This window comes from Bradysia coprophila, unplaced genomic scaffold (genome assembly GCF_014529535.1).
Source record: "Bradysia coprophila strain Holo2 unplaced genomic scaffold, BU_Bcop_v1 contig_350, whole genome shotgun sequence".
In the NCBI taxonomy this organism is placed as follows: domain Eukaryota; kingdom Metazoa; phylum Arthropoda; class Insecta; order Diptera; family Sciaridae; genus Bradysia; species Bradysia coprophila.
In genome coordinates, this window is record NW_023503608.1 from 1,731,493 (window position 1) to 1,747,872 (window position 16,380).

The following is a 16,380-nucleotide window of genomic DNA, read 5'->3' on the forward strand; positions in this document are numbered from 1 at the left end:
CCCATCCGGATATATAATATTAAGGAATCATGTTTTAGAAGTTGTTATATTACATAACATGTTCGTCCAAACAATAATAGAACAAGAGAAGCTGCGTATTATATGTCTGCTTAATATATATTTTAAACATGTGCCTGTGCATGCTTAAATGACTACAGCACCCTAGCACGGCATAAACGTACAATCCATAAGGGTTTTAAGGCATATTATTTCAGATTCTTGATACTACGGTGAGAAACATATTTATCTTACCATAAATTAAATGATGTGAGTGTGTTTCGCACAGTTTGAAATATAAATCAATAAAACCTTTGGTGGAATACAAGCTTCAAATTGTACAATGATTTTAATGTTTCGTGTTTTGTATTATATTCCAAGAATTCTTGCCATTTTTTCTATTATAATTTCTATTATAAATGCCTTTTACCTTCTTATGATATAGTACATACGACTCATATGAACGAGTTTATCCATGCAGTCCGACGAACTAAGTCCGTGCAGTTAGTGTATTTATATCGAGAAGGTAAAATAGGGAATTATATAAGTGAAGAACTAAATGTATGAGCTGACAAAAATTGTGACAAGAGTTGAATTTAAATCATTCTCAATGTTACTACATATGAAATGTTCGTATCAACAAAATGGAAGTGGTTAGTACAGAGGACGGATTCGCATTTTCGTTAAAGAAAGGTAGAACTTAATTCAGAATCAGATAATTTCGGAAGTGAAAACATCTAACAGTAAAGTCATTAGATGAATTTTGCAGGGGAAGAACGTTCATTTTACTTAAAACCTGAAACAGGCTTAGTTTTATTTGAAGTTTGAAACTGACTTAAAGATACGTGAACCTGTTATGATCAATTTTCACCTGACCTGACACTGGAATATAGGGCAGGTCAAAACTACCCCGAAACCTGAGAGGTTCTAATTCATCAGATGATTATTTTTTAACTGACTTGACCTTTCAAAAAAAAGTGACTACACACCTCTGTCGACCAATTCGAGCCTCGTTTTTTATTTTATTGAATTTTTGACTCTCCCCCCTTTATGGTGTGACGTCGTTTGTGTACAACCCGTATTATATCACCACATACTCTCGACTCGTATAAATATACTGACTTATATTGTCAGTACAATAAGGGTAAGGGAAGTGGGTCAATTATATACCTCGGACTATTTTCGTACAAAAAGAAGTCCTTGATACTTCCATTAATTCGTTCAAAGTTTTCGATCGAAACGAAATTGAGTTTAGCCGAAGGCATATATACGACAAACTAAAATAGATAAAATTTATCCAATCCAAATTGCAACTGCCTATTAGACAGTGTCTAATTAGCAATTATAAGTACACTATCAGAGGTTTGATTTTCAAGCTACAATGTGCCATAAGAGTTCATAAATTGAAATTCTGATTTGCTCTGTTGTATAAATTAGAAATAATCAACTGTGAGGTTAGGTATTATAAAGTACCACCCTTAAATGATTCAATCACGAAAACGGGTTTAATTAATTACTGAAATTAAATGTAAAACACGACTGTGCAACCAATCGAAAACAACTAGCCGCAATAATATCTTAGTTGATTAAAACGTATCCCTAAGACGATTATGAAATTGGATATTCGGATGCTCCAGAATGAATAAATGTTTTGCTCATTTCAACAGCATCGGTTTGTAGTTTGTTTATCTAAGTCTTTAATTATGCCTCGTTTGCATATTCACAATTTAATGTTAGTCGAATAACACTTGCAGCATTTGGACTGACTGGTGTTATTTACAGTTAGATTTATGTTAGAGGAAATGGCGTGTTGTTGAATATATTCTCTTCTCCCTTTACATGTCTACTAGACATTGTCTAGCTTTAATTTTCGCTAAATTAAGAAGGAATCTGTACTAATTCATCCGCTCTGTGATATTCTATAAATTTATAGCAGTTTTACCACCAGGACCATCTGGCTTTGCGGCAACATAATTTCTCCATATACGAACAGTCGCCAGCTCTACTTTCCAGCCCCTATTTTTTAAAAGTTTACGGAGGTATCTGACCTGATCATAATTTCATAAGGCAAAACTGCAGTTACATTGTATGCTAACAGCTTTCGTGTGTCGCATTTTAAATAATTGAACAATAGAGAATTTTAAACCAATTTTAGAACAATCATCATTAAAAACTTTTTTACCTTTGCCGTGTAAATATTCCGACGAAGAAATCATCCCCGTCTGAGGCAATATTGTCTTAAAGCTGTGTAAAATTTATTTGCCATAACCATTTTCCATTTCGTTAACTACCGGTCACGTACTCAATTCTAAATTATTTTTCTTTGGACTTATTCTTAAAGCTATATTTTATGTTCGTTGTCTCATTACATTTGACTCAACGAAATGAGAAAGATAAGAGGCTTAATTTTAATGAGAAAATTCCACATTAAGTATTTGTTGACAGGTAGGTAAAGTAATATTGTACGGCGGAGAGAATCGTTAAACGTTTTGGGGATATTTTTTTTAAATTGATATATTATAGCATCACGAAAGTCAGATCAATTTGAGTTAGACCTGAATTTTGATATCGAACTGAAGTTCTTGCATGTGGTAAATCAGGTCAGTTAACAATTTAGACACATTTCGAGGTGTTGTACCTGGAGATGTTATGGGAACTTATCTCGTAAATTTTTTGAGCATTATTCCCTTGACTGAAAGTCAGGGTCTTACACCAGAAAATACCGAAAAATGTGGGTAACAAAAAGGTTCACTGTGATTGAAAATGTATGAAATGGTATGAAAAACGTTAAATGTGGGTAACAAGAAATCGTTGAGGGCACGATAACTTGAGTAATTTTCAACCAATTTGGATGAATCTTTTTTTTAAATTTGTGGAAGTAAAATACCGAGGCTAAGTTCGAAGATGGGCTATGTGGGACGAAGGATCTGGAAGCTATCCCAGAAAAACAGGATTTTACACTGTTGATTATAGCCTCAATCGAAAAAGATTACTTTGATGAAATTTGATTTTGTTGCGTAGTGTGTGTAAATCATATAAGTATGTTTTCAATAATGTGCATGAAACAAGTAGGAAGAAAAATTTCGTCACTACATGCCCAGCCTCTAACCGGTAAACATCTCTTGTTAGCGTACTGCTAACAACTTGATAGTTGACTATCAAATTTGATAGTTGACTAACAACTTGATAGTTGACTATCAAATTTGATAGTTGACTAAGAACTTGATAGTTGACTATCAAATTTGATAGTTGACTAACAAATTTAATGCGTCTACTCCCAAAGAAAGATGTTTTTTTTACTCAAGGTCTTACGACAGAAAAACTTCATGAGCTATGATTGAAAAGTGTAGGAAATTTTATGAAAAACGTTAAATGTAACCATCATTCTTTGTAGGCAATATAAGATATAAGTCATTCTCAACAAATTTCTGAATATTTTTTTAAATTCATTATTCCAACAATCAAACAAAATATGTTACAACTCCCATACGAGTGTGAAGTTTGCGGCCAGAGCGAAGCGAGGGCAGTAATTCTCACGAGTCGTAATAATTTTATGATATATTATATTCGACCAATAGAAAAATTCAATTTTACGGATAAAAAATAATAAAATACCGATAGAAATGTGGTACATGTCGCTGGCACCTCTTCAGTAAATCAGTAAAAAGTAAAAAAAAGTTGTCTTTCCTTCAGCCTTTGTCGATTTTGGAAATATAAAGCAAAGGCGGGTTCCTAGCGAATTCATCCTTTTACAAAATGTAACGAGAAGGCGTTTTGTTCGTTCCAAGGCAATTCATCCTTCTACAAAATGTAATGAGAAGACGTTAGGGAAATTCATCCTTCTACGAAATGTAACTTAAAGACGTTTTGTCAATTCCTCACTCTTGTCGTTTTCTGAATCGACAAAAGTGAAAAAACGAAAAAAAAAATTAATTCATTTATCGGTCGTTTATTACCATCCACATTTTATTCTCGATTGATGGTTTTGCAAAATACCGAGGGACTTCCTTTTTGTACAAAACTGTAAGAGAAGAACATCTATCGGTTTTTTTTTTAATTTTTTACCAAAGTGAAAGAGTCCTCTCATCGTTCCATATTTGTAAAACTTCGCATCTACTCTGATTAAATTTGACAAAATGGCAATCAAACAGAATAATAGATAGCTCATACGAGTGGGAAGTTTGCGGCCAGAGCGAAGCGAGGGCCGTAATTCACACGAGTCGCATTTTATTTACGATTTGTGGTTGATTGAAAATCTTGCTGCAAATTTATAAGAAAAATGAGAACTCAAAAAATTTTCAGTCAAGGGACCTGACCCGCCCAAAAGGTGGGACCTAGTATTATAATAGGAATGGTTGTGGTGTGTCTAGACAATTATTCTTCACTGGATGCCATCCAGCGGATGGTACGACAATCGAAAAGATACAACAGAGATGTTTCATGAACGCTATTGCATTATGTAAGTAACTGCAAGTAGTTTCACAAAATGACAAACGTATCGCGTTATCCCGTAGTGAATCCAACAGGTCAACGTTGCATTTACCGGTAACCGTTATATTTACTGGTAAACGTTACATTTAACGGCAAACGTTATATTTACCGGCAAACGTTACATTTACCGGCAAACGTTATATTTACCGGCAAACGTTATATTTACCGGCAAACGTTACATTTACCGGCAAACGTTACATTTATCGGTAAACGTTACATATATCGGCAAACGTTACATTTACCGGCAACCATTAATAACCATTAATGTTGACAAAACGTTGTATTGCTTTGTCTTGATCAAAATTGTTGAAAAAAATTCTTTTAATTCAACCAAGGGCGAACGAAACGTGTTACCGTTTACGATTCGTGACGAAACGTTTTACCAATTAAAATCATAGTTGATGAACAACAGGACAAAACAATGCTGATTTCGGCGTATCACTGATTTTTTTGTCGTATCTGTCGATAACAGATGGCCAGGCCAGCCTGTTTCTGAAATTTCAGAAAATTGTGTTTGAAATTTCTAAAACGCCTGAAAGTCTGATGATATGTAAACCAGTAAACCAGTTTATGGATCTCTTTCATAAACCTAATTTTAGTTGCCAATGAAATCGTTTTACGAATATTCAACATTGATTTTAGTGCTAATCTTTCCAAGTTAAAGCCATTAATCCTAGAAGTGAGACATAACATATATCTCACATTTTCAGTGTAAACCTATAGACCAGCCTTAAAGCTACACCGCTTCACCCTTTAAGTAAATATTTTTATTTCAAGCCCATATATAACGGACAGTGCTTGAATCTCTGTTACATCTGGCTCTTTGCCAAAAATTGATTTCTTCAAATAAATTCCCGGTATTTTACTCGTGAAAAATACCAACAAGTAGAAGAAGATGGTGTTACATTATATTCCGCAAAGATGAATGGAAAATATTTTCCACTTTTACATAATAAAATGTTAAAGTCAAAGACTGTAAAGGTAGATCATTCTATGTATGTATGTATATAACCTGCGATTATCTATTCTACCTTTTATTTCAACTATTATTCACGTTGCAGAAATATTATAGAAATAAATGGAGCCAATTATTCTCTCATTGCCGGAGGGTTGAGTTTTTTTCTTCTTCTTCCTTTCTTTTCGTCTGTCGTTGGAGTATCACATTAATATATAAATGCATATCTATTACACATATATATCTATAAAAAAAACTCTTGCAGTTGAAATAAATTCGACTTCATAGAGAAATGTTTTCGGATAGGCTAGACAATGCGACAGGTGGTCTCTCGTTTAAATATATTCTGCTAAAGAAATGTTTCCGTTTTAACATTCACTTTGTTTTCTTTTGAATGTTACATTTGCAATTATTTGACGAAACCCCATTATAATAGGAAACTCCATCGATCGAATTACATTTATCTGAAACCCATTCCCCAGGTGTGTGTTTCACGAAAATTTAGTAAGGCCAAACGCTAGAGAGCATCAAACTTTATATATGCGACTCACACTGTGCTGTGCAAACATCATTTCTATAGAACCGCGACAAAAAATAATTTTCCACATTTCCACACAGACAGCATATTGTAGCTAGTGTGAAGTGTTAGGTATACTATTGTCGTCTGGAATGATGTTATTTGCCTATTAGTAGCAACTTTTTTTTTCGAAAATATTTTCCAACTATGTCCTGCCAACATTGATTATTGATTTTTTTAAGAGTTTATTTTATTGAAAAATTCACATCACCGTGCACAATTGCAAAAACATGCCCGACGAATAAACAAATAAATGAATAACAAAATGTGAACGTTCCTTCGGAATTTATTGGAAAATTCATCAAATTTTGTTATCAATCAAGCATGGATGCATGGACCCGATTATTATAGATACATCACACCAAATAACTTGACGATAAACATTGCTGTGAACAACTGCAATGACAAAATAAAATACAACATTGAGCTTTCCCACTAATTAAATTTACATATATTTTTCGGTACAAATTGACATGGTAGTAAAATGAAATTAGTTTAAATTTAATTGGCAATTTCGAAACGGTAGGTGTATTATTGACGGGTATTACTTTAAATTGCATTAGTGCAACATTGCACATCGGACGTGGATTATTATTAATATTGTGTGTGGAAATATTTAAATATATTGAAAGTGGTAGATAGATACGGTACTGTTAAGAGTGATGTCGCAAAATCTTCGAACAATTTCGAAGCCCCTTCGAAGCCCCTGACCGCCAGCACCAGTGGTGACACAAGTTCGTGACATGGTATGCATGGTAAGACAGCGTAGCCTCTGTAGTTCCATGCTATGGAAAAACATCCTTGGATAAGTTTAACTGCAAAGGGATGTAGCGGCTTTAGTGAAGTCTACCTCAAATCGACGAAATTTTATCGTTCTTTTCCCCTTTTTTGAGGTGTTTTGTGCGGTTATTCATTATTTATTGCTGACAAGAGTGAGATACATCGAGAAATGGAATTCGGAACGTTTTTGTTAGTTTTACTTCTTTTTTTTACTTTGAAAACCATTGTAGTAATTCCATCTTTTATGTTGACTTAACAAAGACTTTCGTTTTCTGCAGATTCATGGTTCACTGTTCAATTCTTGAAAATTCGTGTAAACGCACCTATATACGTAGGGCACATAATACAATTTGTTCAATTTTTACAAGTGGCCATTCATAAAAGTCATCCAGGCTAAAGACATTTTTATATGCTTCTGCCCAAGGTCTGTTATTAGTAAATTAATTTACCGAATTAGTTAAACTTACCAAAGATTACCGAAAATTGAGCGATTTACCGGAAAACAAATTCGGTTTCAGTAAAAGTCGATAACCTTTTGTGAATTTCAGTAAATTTGGTAAACTTTACCAAAAATAGGCTCTGCTTCTGCACTCCATCAATCAAGCAATCAACCCCCAACGTGTACAATATTGTACGTAACTTAAATGAAAATTGAAAAATCTCGTATTTATATGATTATTGACCTCGGCTTCGCCTCGTATCAACGAATTTCACTCGAAAACTCGACTTTCTATTCCCTTAGAATTTGCAACGAAATTTAGACCACTAGATACGCATCGCCCAGTAGTCCAGTATGGCTAGTCTGGTCCTTCATGAATGTGGAATCGTTAAATGTATGAAATATTTTCAAGGTCATGCATTACTGGTTAATGGGAAAATGATGAACCTGGTACTTCTTTGTATCATAATGGACCTCGCTTTCGGCTCGGAGTAACAAAATTCACACAAAAATCAGCATTTCCATCAATGATGAATCTTCATTTGTACCATACATATGCATTTAAATGTAATAATGAATTGAACTATTATGGATGACAACCATTGGTTGCTGTTGTTCATTTTTAAATTCATAATTTTATTTACAAAAACATAAGTTTATGTTCACTTACAATGAGGCAATTAACAAATTTTAAGCAGAAACGTATCAGCACGAAAAAAGGAAAACTTTGTACTTCATATACTTTTAGTGAAATATTTTATACGAGAGGTTCTCATTGGATTCCTGGACTCGTACTCTTTTTCCATTCACTACAATACCGAAGCGTATCTCCAATATACAATTTTTTCACTTGAGAGACCTACAGAAGAGAGAAAATTCGAATGTACACGAACCGAACAATATAATAGGTTCCACACTGAAAAAACTGATAAATCTCTTTTTGAGCATGTTAAAGCTTTCATTGAGATTATATACGTGCAAAAGATATCTTTCCCATATACGCTTTACTAAAATGAAAACATTTGTAATGCATTCAGTCGCACAATGTTATTGGGATGAAACGCATGGTTTTTCTTTACTCAACGTAGCAATTTTCACATTTTTACGTAATATTTTTGTTCATAAGAGTACTCCAGAAATTTCAATAGGCAATCAAAAGCATTATAATAGAGAATTTTAATGCTGAAACAAATGCAATAATCTATGCATAAATTCATAATAATTCAGCAAACTGTTGCTTGTTTGAATTTTAATTGCAAAAAAATGTGACACATCTATTCCAAACAAGTTAATACGGAATATGAGTTCTTTGAAGTAGTTGAAGTAGTAAAAAAATAAGTTGAAGTAGTAGAAATGAAACTTTTTTCGCTTAGGTTCCGGAACCTTTTCCAACTAAGTACCTACAGATTCCCTTACCGACGTTCGTTACAAAAAATGCCCTTTCGGTTTTTTATGAATTATATTAAAGGAGACAGGTTTACAGTTTACAGTCGGGTCGGTACTCCTCAGCGCAACACGGCACCAAATGCCATACAAGGATAAAAAAACTTTTTTCATGTGTCGGGGCCGAAAATGAGGGAGTTTCGAGATTTTTCTCGGGTTTTCGACCCCTTACATGAAAAATTTTTTGAGTATCTGTTTTGGACGATTGTTTTTAGGCAATTTCGCGAGTTGTAGCCCGAACGAAGTGAGGGCTACATGCGAAAGTCCAAAATCCAAAACAGATACACAAAATACTATTGTTCACAATATATCTTTGTCATCTGTACTTCGTTTTCTTTATTCACATCACTTTTATAAGTTCAAACGTCGAACAACATTTACAAACTAATATGTTATCGAGATTACAATTGACAGTGTGATTTTTTTTTTTCACACTAACAAAACCTCGGACTTTTATATTTGAGATAGAATAAATATTATTGGTATTGCATTTAGTGGAAAAAATAAGCTTAAATAGATGATTGACGCTGTTAGATCGCCTCAGAATTTGAATTTTAAATAAAAATTATAATTGACTCTTCTTTGTATGAAGAATTTTCTTACAGTTAATGTCAACTAAGTTTGTGTTTGTTTCAGCTGTTTTCACTGTTTTACCACTACCAACCGAGCGTGCATGTCTGCCTATCAAACCCTTACAGTGACGTCTAAACAGTGCGTTTGTGTAACATGACCATCTGATAAAACAGCTGAATTAGATTCGATACAAATTTTATTGTCACTCTTTATACGGAGAATATGAAGAGTTAACTTATAATTTTTAAGTTTTAATTTATATGTGAAAACCGCAATCTCCTTAATGTACTACTTTATATGATGTTGTTAATTACAAGCCAATCTACCTTCATTTAAACATTCTTTATGTCGTTGGGGGCTGTTCAAATATGATCCCAGTCTGTTTTAGTGACTTTGAAAGGCATTATTTCGGACTTCGAGACTAATTTGGGTACGATGATCAATCGATGCAACGATAAACTGTTCAATCCGATTTTTTCTCCATATTTGATTTGTCGAGTAGGTGTTTCATTAAATTTAGATGGTGCAGGCACAGTAGAACTCTTTCGGAAATGCACGATACCCCGAACATTCCTTGCAAGTAATGATGCAGTTAGATTTGGTCTTTGAAAGGTACAAATGGGTCTGTTAGTTCCTAAAATCCGATTTCATCACATTTTTCTGACACACCCTCCCCCTCGAACTTCAAGTCATGTTTGAATGGTCCCTCTACGCATAACTCGATGTTAAATGTGATTATAAGACAATTTATTTTTTAATATAAACTTTATCATATCAAGATTGACCTCTCGGTAAGTTTACTAAACGAACAGCATTGCCATCAAAGTTATTCTGATTTGTACAGCCGAGTGTAAAGCTCAAGTTTTTATTTTAAATCTTTCAAAATGGAAAAAATTAATAAAATTTTCATGAGCGTTAATCCTTGTACACAGTATTCGTTGGATCATTCAACAACTTTTAACAAGCATGTTGAAGAGCTGATAGAGGTGCAACTAAATTTTATTTCAACGGATTACTTCCACCTGTAGTTTTAATTATATTTGTTAACTGTAAAACTAAAGAAAATGAGAACGTGATTTTTCAGGTAACACTGACGCATAATCGCGCATAATAGGGGTCATATGACTGGAGCAAGAGGCGTTCTGCAAACTTGTTCGACAATTATAGAAATGATTCAGGCGAAAAATGTGCTAGACATTGGTTTATTTACTGGTGTTAGTGCTCTGACTTGGGCAACTCAAACTGTAATTCCATCAGATGGCAAAGTGATCTCTTTGGATATCGACGAAGAAGCATTCAATACTATAGGAAAATCATTAATGTCTAGGGTAAAATCTATCAAAAATAAACCTTATTTCTAGTGTCGGAACGATAACGGAAAACTCGATAAGAAAAGAATAGAAATTACAGTTGACGTCAGTGAAATTTACACCTGAATTTGTTCAGCTGGTTTACTCATACAAGCAAAAGTGCTTGTATATAAGTGTTTATGTTAGTAAAATAGTTACACCTGATACGAGTGGTAGTGGTAAACCCTTTAAGGACGAATGAGATTTTTTGCTTTCATGAGTGCACCAGCTGAAAAAACCAATGAAACAAGTTCATGTCTAAATTTTACTGACGCCGTCAGTCTGACGTTTACTACAAACTCAAAATTTCTGGTCTGGCGTAGCGCATAAAATTGATATCCGCATTCAACCGGCTCTGAAAACTCTTCAAGAACTTATCGACGCTGGACAATCCGGCAAATTTGATTATGTATTTATAGATGCGAACAAGGGTGATTATCCCTTATGTATGCAATCACTACGAACTGGGGGAGTTCTTGCTGTAGACAACGTAGGTGAAGAAAGTACGTTTTGTTCCTAGAATCATCTATCAGAATTTTCGTAGGCATTGTGGTATGATCAAATTTTTAAAGTGGAAAAGGACACTCTGACAACAGCTGTTGACAAACTAAATAAAATGTCCAACACTGATGTCCGAAATGTACTGTTGCCGATTGAAGACGGCGTGCAGATAATTCTAAGTTAAAATGGTGGTGTTATTACGACATTATATTAAAGAAAATAACTCGCATTATGTTTTTTTTAAGTTACTTTGAAACTTGTCAACATCTACAGACTTGTAACAGCACTAGGAGACCATATTTTTCCACCGAAAATCTTCCTTTTTCTTCCTTATTTTATTGCAGCGACGTATCAAGAAGGTAGACAGGGTCTGCCAAATTTTTATGATATACGTTTTATCAATTGAAATTCACACGTATGATGTATAGCGCTGCATAAAGCGGTCAAATCGGTTCAGTACCTCAGTTGCTTAAAGCCTTAAACCTTCAATTGAAGCAGACTGTATCACACGAATTTTGATTCTTCTTCATTGACGAAGTTCAATGTGCCTGCATTCATTAGTTTGATCTTGTCATATCTTTAATTTCACTTATTTCTGGTTGCACTCCCTGAACACAGAACCTTTTTGCCTGCTCGTCTCCCTTGCTCTCAATACGGCCCAGTTTTATTGACCAGACACACAGCAAAGAAAATCAAACTTTTCTACATTACAACATTCTAAATGGCTGCAGCACTTTGATAACATAATAAAAACCACTTTTGTATAGTGATCGGGGCAAGTCTTATATGCCATTATTGGTTAAATTTCTATTTGGCATTACAGATTTTACTAACACACATTTCGTACACTATATGGTGGTGCGATGATAGCAAAATTACAAACTGGTAACATCAACGGCACTGGCGATAAGTTTTTTTAGTTTATTTTTAGGGATAACGTGGCAAAGCAATTTAAAGTTTCTTTTAAGCATGCAGCATTTTTGGAGTTGTATCATTTTGTACGAATATTGAAAAACATGCATAATATCGTCTATGCAGAAAAGTGATGATTTGTCTGAAGCTACAACACTTCAGTCAACCTTGGAACGTTTTTTATGATTCGATTTCCTCTTTGCCGCAAATTTTACCCAAATAATTTATAACTTCGAAGTACTAGATCGAAGTGAATGTTGTCTGGCGTCAAAGTTCATAATAGATGCCAAACATAACGCTTAAAAGTATAATTAAACATTAATTAAACATAATTGGGTAGAACGGCTAGAACTTTGGCAAAAAGTTCCCACTGTAGTTCTGTTTCATGGAGCAAAATTCGTTTTTGACAGAGTCAACCTTTCATAAAAAAAACTTTTACTTCAATACTTCTATCAAATGTATCATTTGCTATAAAAAGAGCAATGAGTCCAAAGTCCACTGGTAACTTTTATATGAAAATGCGGACGTTTTTTACAACAAAGGCTTCCGACGTTTCAGCTGAGGTGAAAAATGACTATTTTCTCGCCCGCGTTGTGAAAGTGTATGTCCATGTTTGCCGATTTCGTCTAACAAAGTTAATGAATTAATAAAAATGCAGAGTTGACCTATATGAATCGTGAGTGGTCCTATTTCACATTTAAACACATTGAATCGTGAGTTGTCCTATCTATACAAAAGTCATAGGACATATCACGATTTATTGAATGTTGAGTTGATCGATAATTTTCTCTCCATACAAATTTACACGGACAACTTAAGATCACTTTTCCACTAGGTCAACTTTCAATCAGTTATCTTAGTTATTAAACCAGTGATTAACATGATTAATCTGACTACCATTGATTAACCAGTGATTAACAAGCGATTAACATAATTAACGAAGAATGAGTTATTCGAATTTGTTGGAGAAAAATGCTAAAATATCAATCACAAAGTGTCATTATTTCGTAGTCAAGGTAATTTTCCGATAATTTTATTTTTCATACGTTGACATACGTTCGTCGTTAACGGTCGATATTCGCATACTTATGCGTTTCATCGATTCGTCAACGAGCAGACCGTCATTATTCCAAGTGTACCATGAACCCAAGACCCCAACAGCCTTTTCCGAAACTCCGAAACGACTGGAATTGTTCTCTGAATTTTTTTCCGTTTACGTATCGGAAGCTGAGAATAAGTCCTATTACCCGTCGTTCAACGATTTCAAAAACACACCAATCACCTAAGGCAACGTTATCATACGAAGGTGTCGATGCAATATTCTTATATTCGGATAAACAAAAATTAACTGTGGACTTACTTTCCCTTCAGACGGCTGACTTCCTTACCATTGATTAACATGATTAACCAGTGACTAAAGAATGGTTAATCAGAGTGAGCAACCCCTCGGTTTGCGTTCACAAATTTATTAACCTTACTCATGTTCACCGTCGTTGTTGATAACAGATGACTGGATGTTTTTTAAGAAGTACCTTACCATTTGTCAGTATATAAAGTTAGAATGGAAGTCGTTTGAAGTTTATTCAAGCTGCCTTTCATGTTCACCTTTAACTTCGAAAAATTGACTTTTACGGTGTGTTTGAAGCAATTTAAGCTGTGATTTTTATCACTCCTACCCCATTATTGTAGTCAAATTTCACTGCAGAAAATTCATAATTTTAGTATTTGTTTCAAAGTCTCGGCTTTATTTATACAACGCACTTTCAGGGGTTTTCCCATATATTATTATGATTATATGTCAAAAATCCTTTTGATAAATAAAATGTGTGGTAATAGACGATAACCTAATGGTAAGCTTTTTTTAGATACATATTTCCAACCAAATAAGATACTTTAATGCGATGAAGATTTATCATTACTTGGGATTGAAATAGAGTAAACATTTTCTGTCACAAGTAAATTTCGTCGACCTTTCTTCGTCTTCGATAATAGTATCACATAGCACATCAACACACTCACACACACACACCCTTAAAAGGACAATATTTCAGAAATAAATTTTTGATTCAAACAAGAGCATGTTTTATATTCAATCCTCTTAAGTATAATTTATTTATGTTGATGTTTCCAATTCCTAACCATTCTCAAAGCCCCTCGCATCAATAATATATTCGACTTAAATGAAGCTTTAGATTACAGAAACAATATAAAGCATCAGTTGACATCATATTTTCTCAGGGAAACTTTTTTTTCTGTGTGTTTGGTTGAAGAAGAAGAAAAAGAAAAAAAGAAACTTTTCACTTGCTGAAAGATAAGGCAAAGTTAAATTTTTGTGTTGGATTATATGACCCGGTATCATGAATCAAAAGAGGGTTAAGTTTATATTTTCTGTGAAATGGATACAAGTAGCCTACAAAAGTAAACTTTTTTCCAACATTTTTTTTTTGTATGAATTGATGGCAGATAATCTCGGTATTAGTTTCCACTTGTCGTACAGCTAATGCAAATTAGGTATTGCGGCGATTTAATTGTGTGTGGTTTGTGCGGTTGAATGAATATGTTTTGTGTGTTTGCCACATATTCCACAACAAACTAAATTAATAGGAAACTCATTAACCTTGAGTGTAAGAAGGCCTTTCAGGAATGGCTAATCATCTGCAATCACCAGCAACGACAAAACGAAGCGATGACCTCTAATGAATGTTGTCTTATATAGATCTTCTTCAATGAAGTTTAAGAAAAGACAATTTGAGATATTTAGAGTTTCCCAGTCAATTAGGTGCTTTCCCATCCTTAATTCGCTAAGGCGTGTTCAAATTTTTCGCCAAATATGATATGAACTGGAAACACTTAATTGACTGAGAACGTCAATGACTTTTAAAACATATAACATGCCTTCAACGATTGTGTTGTTGCTGGATTTCGTATTAAGCATTAATGATACGTTCAACAAAAGTAGTAGCAGATTTTATGGTGATACGACAAAACGCTTGCCTTTTGTGGAAGGTTAGTTAGGAGATTGAGATTATTAATTTATGGACACAAATAAAATAGTCGGGGGCAACAGCTACAATTCCGCTAGTAAAAATCGCGATATCTTAACCCTTTATGTCTTATTACACTTACACTTCATTAATCAATCAATATTTTATATTTCATTTTCGATTATATCTTTCCATCAGAATCCTTTTTCAAAAACGTACGACCGGAATTCCGACCACGAATGTGTTAGCTTTCAACAGAATAGTATTTTTCGTCACAAGTGATTTTTCAGGACTAGTCTTAAGCTTGTCCTAACGAGGCGAAGCCGAGTAGGACAAGCTTACCACGTGTCATGAAAAAATTCTGCTTTCGTCATGAGTCACGAACTACGTTTTCTGTGCCATAAGGATCATAATGAGACGAAAAACAAAACAAAAACATTGCAACAATTTGAGCTTTTCTTAGCAATCACTTTTCGATCGTAGGTGCAGTGACAAAATACGTCGAATTATGATCCTAAGGCACAGAAAATACATTTGGTTGTATAGTCGTTTGACCAACTCTGAGAAAAGTGGGCAGTTTAACGAAATTTTCATAAACTGCTCACGTTTCCGGTCAAACTGATACAACCAAATGTATTGGATTGAAATTGTCTGTAGTTAGAATTCTCAATCTTTAGTCGATGGTGACGCGCAAAATCGACCCGTCCAATATCGTACACAGTGTACAATTTAGTCCCAGTCCAATTACGTTCTGTATATTTTCGTCCAGACCAATATCGTTAACTGCTACAGTCCAATATCTTTTTGTCCAATATCGTTCTGTCCAATATCGTCAAACGTCCAATATTGTTCTATCCAATATCTTTCTTTCCAATATCTTTCTGCACAACATCGTCAACCGTCCAATTTCATTCTGTCCATATTCTTTCTTTCCAATATCTTTCTGTCCAATATTGTTCGCGGTCCAATTTCATTTTGTCCAATATCGTTCTGTCTAATATCGTATAGTTCAATATTGTCAACCGTCCAATTTCATTCAGCACAATATCGTTCTGTCCAATATCTTCCAGTCCAATATCTTTCTGTCCAATATCATTCTGTCCAATTTCATTCTGTCCAATATCTTTCTGCCCAATGTAATCGCTGCGTTCACTATTGAACAGAATGATATTGGACAGGAAGATATTGGACATTAAGATATTAGACAGATGGGCCGCACGGTAGTAAGGGGACGTGACGGAAGTCCAGTATGACGAAAGTTGTGATGAAGATGACGTAGACAGTATGTTGTGTGTTGTTTGCGATTTGAACGAAAAATCAGGTATGTTTGAGCCATGTAATCATGTGAAAATTTGTCAACATTGATTTTAATTCAATCC

General features: G+C 34.2%; 1 long non-coding RNA gene across 1 annotated transcript; it reads left to right on the plus strand.

The window, feature by feature from the left end:
* The first annotated feature begins 3,848 nt into the window (after positions 1–3,848).
* On the plus strand, positions 3,849–15,478 carry LOC119080128. Its single transcript, XR_005088281.1, has 3 exons — positions 3,849–3,905; positions 4,993–5,000; positions 15,465–15,478. It is a non-coding gene; the product is annotated as an uncharacterized LOC119080128 (long non-coding RNA).
* The last annotated feature ends 902 nt before the right edge of the window (positions 15,479–16,380 follow it).